This window comes from Eptatretus burgeri, chromosome 6 (genome assembly GCF_056783735.1).
Source record: "Eptatretus burgeri isolate ZD-2024b chromosome 6, Ebu_testis_v1, whole genome shotgun sequence".
Lineage (NCBI taxonomy): Eukaryota > Metazoa > Chordata > Myxini > Myxiniformes > Myxinidae > Eptatretus > Eptatretus burgeri.
The window spans coordinates 108,248,500-108,255,180 of record NC_140966.1 but is presented as its reverse complement, the minus strand read 5'-3'; the positions used below and the strand labels follow the sequence as shown (position 1 = coordinate 108,255,180).

The following is a 6,681-nucleotide window of genomic DNA, read 5'->3' as shown; positions in this document are numbered from 1 at the left end:
CCTGTATCTATAGAGCCTTGTCCCATCTGCATATACTGTATCTATACAACCTTGTCCCATCTACATCTCCTGTATCTATACAACCTTGTCCCATCTACATCTCCTGTATCTATAGAGCCTTGTCCCATCTGCATATACTGTATCTATAGAGCCTTGTCCCAGCTACATATACTTTATCTATGGAGTCTTGTCCCATCTGCATATACTGTATCTATAGAGCCTTGTCCCAGCTACATATACTGTATCTATACAACCTTGTCCCATCTGCATATACTGTATCTATAGAGCCTTGTCCCAGCTACATATACTGTATCTATACAACCTTGTCCCATCTGCATATACTGTATCTATACAACCTTGTCCCATCTGCATATACTGTATCTATACAAACTTGTCCCATCTGCATCTCCTGTATCTATAGAACCTTGTCCCACCTGCATTTACTGTATCTATACAACCTTGTCCCATCTGCATATACTGTATCTATACAACCTTGTCCCATCTACATCTCCTGTATCTATACAACCTTGTCCCATCTACATCTCCTGTATCTATAGAGCCTTGTCCCATCTGCATATACTGTATCTATACAACCTTGTCCCATCTACATATACTGTATCTATACAACCTTGTCCCATCTACATCTCCTGTATCTATAGAGCCTTGTCCCATCTGCATATACTGTATCTATAGAGCCTTGTCCCATCTACATATACTGTATCTATACAACCTTGTCCCATCTGCATATACTGTATCTATAGAGCATTGTCCCATCTACATATACTGTATCTATACAACCTTGTCCCATCTGCATATACTGTATCTATACAACCTTGTCCCATCTGCATATACTGTATCTATACAAACTTGTCCCATCTGCATCTCCTGTATCTATAGAACCTTGTCCCACCTGCATTTACTGTATCTATACAACCTTGTCCCATCTGCATATACTGTATCTATACAACCTTGTCCCATCTACATCTCCTGTATCTATACAACCTTGTCCCATCTACATCTCCTGTATCTATAGAGCCTTGTCCCATCTGCATATACTGTATCTATACAACCTTGTCCCATCTACATCTCCTGTATCTATACAACCTTGTCCCATCTACATCTCCTGTATCTATACAACCTTGTCCCATCTACATCTCCTGTATCTATAGAGCCTTGTCCCATCTGCATATACTGTATCTATACAACCTTGTCCCATCTACATCTCCTGTATCTATACAACCTTGTCCCATCTACATCTCCTGTATCTATAGAGCCTTGTCCCATCTGCATATACTGTATCTATAGAGCCTTGTCCCAGCTACATATACTTTATCTATGGAGTCTTGTCCCATCTGCATATACTGTATCTATAGAGCCTTGTCCCAGCTACATATACTGTATCTATACAACCTTGTCCCATCTGCATATACTGTATCTATAGAGCCTTGTCCCAGCTACATATACTGTATCTATACAACCTTGTCCCATCTGCATATACTGTATCTATACAACCTTGTCCCATCTGCATATACTGTATCTATACAAACTTGTCCCATCTGCATCTCCTGTATCTATAGAACCTTGTCCCACCTGCATTTACTGTATCTATACAACCTTGTCCCATCTGCATATACTGTATCTATACAACCTTGTCCCATCTACATCTCCTGTATCTATACAACCTTGTCCCATCTACATCTCCTGTATCTATAGAGCCTTGTCCCATCTGCATATACTGTATCTATACAACCTTGTCCCATCTACATCTCCTGTATCTATACAACCTTGTCCCATCTACATCTCCTGTATCTATACAACCTTGTCCCATCTACATCTCCTGTATCTATAGAGCCTTGTCCCATCTGCATATACTGTATCAATACAACCTTGTCCCATCTGCATATACTGTATCTCTTGAGCCTTGTCCCAGCTACATATACTGTATCTATACAACCTTGTCCCATCTGCATATACTGTATCTATGCAACCTTGTCCCATCTGCATATACTGTATCTATACAAACTTGTCCCATCTGCATCTCCTGTATCTATAGAACCTTGTCCCACCTGCATATACTGTATCTATACAACCTTGTCCCATCTGCATATACTGTATCTATAGAGCCTTGTCCCATCTGCATATACTGTATCTATACAACCTTGTCCCATCTACATCTCCTGTATCTATGCAACCTTGTCCCATCTACATCTCCTGTATCTATAGAGCCTTGTCCCATCTGCATATACTGTATCTATAGAGCCTTGTCCCATCTGCATATACTGTATCTATACAACCTTGTCCCATCTACATCTCCTGTATCTATAGAGCCTTGTCCCATCTACATATACTGTATCTATACAACCTTGTCCCATCTGCATATACTGTATCTATACAACCTTGTCCCATCTGCTTCTCCTGTATCTATACAACCTTGTCCCATCTGCATCTCCTGTATCTATAGAACCTTGTCCCACCTGCATATACTGTATCTATACAACCTTGTCCCATCTGCATATACTGTATCTATAGAGCCTTGTCCCATCTGCATATACTGTATCTATACAACCTTGTCCCATCTACATCTCCTGTATCTATGCAACCTTGTCCCATCTACATCTCCTGTATCTATAGAGCCTTGTCCCATCTGCATATACTGTATCTATACAACCTTGTCCCATCTACATCTCCTGTATCTATACAACCTTGTCCCATCTACATCTCCTGTATCTATACAACCTTGTCCCATCTACATCTCCTGTATCTATAGAGCCTTGTCCCATCTGCATATACTGTATCTATACAACCTTGTCCCATCTGCATATACTGTATCTATAGAGCATTGTCCCATCTGCATATACTGTATCTATAGAGCATTGTCCCATCTACATATACTGTATCTATACAACCTTGTCCCATCTGCATATACTGTATCTATAGAGCCTTGTCCCAGCAACATATACTGTATCTATACAACCTTGTCCCATCTGCATATACTGTATCTACACAAACTTGTCCCATCTGCATCTCCTGTATCTATACAACCTTGTCCCACCTGCATTTACTGTATCTATACAACCTTGTCCCATCTGCATCTCCTGTATCTATAGAGCCTTGTCCCATCTACATATACTTTATCTATGGAGCCTTGTCCCATCTACATATACTGTATATATAGAGCCTTGTCCCATCTACATATACTGTATCTATACAACCTTGTCCCATCTACATATACTGTATCTATACAACCTTGTCCCATCTACATATGCTTTATCAAAAGAACCTTGTCCCATCTGCATATGCTTTATCTATACAACCTTGTCCCATCTGCATATACTGCATCTATAGAGCCTTGTCCCATCTGCATATACTGTATCTATACAACCTTGTCCCATCTACATCTCCTGTATCTATACAACCTTGTCCCATCTACATCTCCTGTATCTATAGAGCCTTGTCCCATCTGCATATACTGTATCTATACAACCTTGTCCCATCTACATCTCCTGTATCTATACAACCTTGTCCCATCTACATCTCCTGTATCTATAGAGCCTTGTCCCATCTGCATCTCCTGTATCTACACAACCTTGTCCCATCTGCATATACTGTATCTATAGAGCCTTGTCCCATCTACATATACTGTATCAATACAACCTTGTCCCATCTGCATATACTGTATCTCTTGAGCCTTGTCCCAGCTACATATACTGTATCTATACAACCTTGTCCCATCTGCATATACTGTATCTATGCAACCTTGTCCCATCTGCATATACTGTATCTATACAAACTTGTCCCATCTGCATCTCCTGTATCAAAAGAACCTTGTCCCACCTGCATATACTGTATCTATACAACCTTGTCCCATCTGCATATACTGTATCTATAGAGCCTTGTCCCACCTGCATATACTGTATCTATACAACATTGTCCCATCTGCATATACTGTATCTATACAGCCTTGTCCCATCTGCATATACTGTATCTATAGAGCCTTGTCCCATCTACATATACTTTATCTATGGAGCCTTGTCCCATCTACATATACTTTATCTATGGAGCCTTGTCCCATCTGCATATACTGTATCTATAGAGCCTTGTCCCATCTACATATACTTTATCTATACAACCTTGTCCCATCTGCATCTCCTGTATCTATAGAACCTTGTCCCACCTGCATATACTGCATCTATACAGCCTTGTCCCATCTACATATACTTTTTCTATAGAGCCTTGTCCCATCTACATATACTTTATCTATGGAGCCTTGTCCCATCTGCATATACTGTATCTATACAAGCTTGTCCCATCTGCATCTCCTGTATCTATAGAACCTTGTCCCACCTGCATATACTGCATCTATACAGCCTTGTCCCATCTACATATACTTTTTCTATAGAGCCTTGTCCCATCTACATATACTTTATCTATACAACCTTGTCCCATCTGCATCTCCTGTATCTATAGAGCCTTGTCCCAACTGCATCTCCTGTATCTACAGAGCCTTGTCCCATCTACATATACTTTTTCTATAGAGCCTTGTCCCATCTGCATATACTGTATCTATAGAGCCTTGTCCCATCTGCATATACTGTATCTATACAACCTTGTCCCATCTACATCTCCTGTATCTATAGAGCCTTGTCCCATCTACATATACTGTATCTATACAACCTTGTCCCATCTACATATACTGTATCTATACAACCTTGTCCCATCTGCTTCTCCTGTATCTATACAACCTTGTCCCATCTGCTTCTCCTGTATCTATAGAACCTTGTCCCACCTGCATATACTGTATCTATACAACCTTGTCCCATCTGCATATACTGTATCTATAGAGCCTTGTCCCATCTACATATACTTTATCTATGGAGCCTTGTCCCATCTACATATACTTTATCGATGGAGCCTTGTCCCATCTACATATACTGTATCTATACAACCTTGTCCCATCTGCATATACTGTATCTATAGAGCCTTGTCCCATCTGCATATACTGTATCGATACAACCTTGTCCCATCTGCATATACTGTATCTATACAACCTTGTCCCATCTGCATTTACTGTATCTATAGAGCCTTGTCCCATCTACATATACTGTATCTATAGAGCCTTATCCCATCTACATATACTGTATCTATACAACCTTGTCCCATCTGCATATACTGTATCTATAGAGCCTTATCCCATCTACATATACTTTATCAATGGAGCCTTGTCCCATCTACATATACTGTATCTATAGAGTCTTGTCCCATCTACATATACTGTATCTATACAACCTTGTCCCATCTGCATATACTGTATCTATACAACCTTGTCCCATCTACATCTGTATCTATAGAGCCTTGTCCCATCTACATATACTTTATCTATGGAGCCTTGTCCCATCTACATATACTGTATCTATAGAGCCTTGTCCCAGCAACATATACTGTATCTATACAACCTTGTCCCATCTGCATATACTGTATCTATACAACCTTGTCCCATCTACATCTGTATCTATAGAGCCTTGTCCCATCTACATATACTTTATCTATACAACCTTGTCCCATCTGCATATACTGTATCTATAGAGCCTTGTCCCAGCAACATATACTGTATCTATACAACCTTGTCCCATCTGCATATACTGTATCTACACAAACTTGTCCCATCTGCATCTCCTGTATCTATAGAACCTTGTCCCACCTGCATTTACTGTATCTATACAACCTTGTCCCATCTGCATCTCCTGTATCTATAGAGCCTTGTCCCATCTACATATACTTTATCTATGGAGCCTTGTCCCATCTACATATACTGTATATATAGAGCCTTGTCCCATCTACATATACTGTATCTATACAACCTTGTCCCATCTACATATACTGTATCTATACAACCTTGTCCCATCTACATATGCTTTATCAAAAGAACCTTGTCCCATCTGCATATGCTTTATCTATACAACCTTGTCCCATCTGCATATACTGCATCTATAGAGCCTTGTCCCATCTGCATATACTGTATCTATACAACCTTGTCCCATCTACATCTCCTGTATCTATACAACCTTGTCCCATCTACATCTCCTGTATCTATAGAGCCTTGTCCCATCTGCATATACTGTATCTATACAACCTTGTCCCATCTACATCTCCTGTATCTATACAACCTTGTCCCATCTACATCTCCTGTATCTATAGAGCCTTGTCCCATCTACATATACTTTATCTATGGAGCCTTGTCCCATCTACATATACTTTATCTATGGAGTCTTGTCCCACCTCCATCTCCTGTATCTATCGAACCTTGTCCCATCTGCATATACTGTATCTATAGAACCTTGTTCCATCTACATATACTGTATCTATAGAGCCTTGTCCCATCTACATATACTGTATCTATCGAACCTTGTCCTACCTCCATCTCCTGTATCTATAGAACCTTGTCCAATATACATATACTGTATCTATAGATCCTTGTCCCTTCTACATATTCTGTATCTGTAGAACCTTGTCCAATATACATATACTGTATCTATAGATCCTTGTCCCATCTACATATTCTGTATCTATAGAGCCTTGTCTCATCTACATATACTTTATCTATGGAGCCTTGTCCCATCTACATATACTGTATCTATAGAGCCATGTCCCATCTACATATACTTTATCTACAGAACCTTGTCC

The 6,681-nt window shown here is 39.9% G+C and overlaps 1 protein-coding gene and 1 long non-coding RNA gene across 6 annotated transcripts in view; both read left to right on the top strand.

Moving 5' to 3' along the window:
* The window catches only part of APAF1 (apoptotic peptidase activating factor 1), a 515,858-nt gene that overhangs the window by 228,112 nt on the left and 281,065 nt on the right, over positions 1 to 6,681 (top strand). The window lies entirely within an intron of this gene.
* LOC147025565 (uncharacterized) overlaps positions 1 to 6,681 on the top strand; it is a 29,020-nt gene that overhangs the window by 4,633 nt on the left and 17,706 nt on the right. The gene's annotated exons all lie outside the window — the stretch shown is intronic.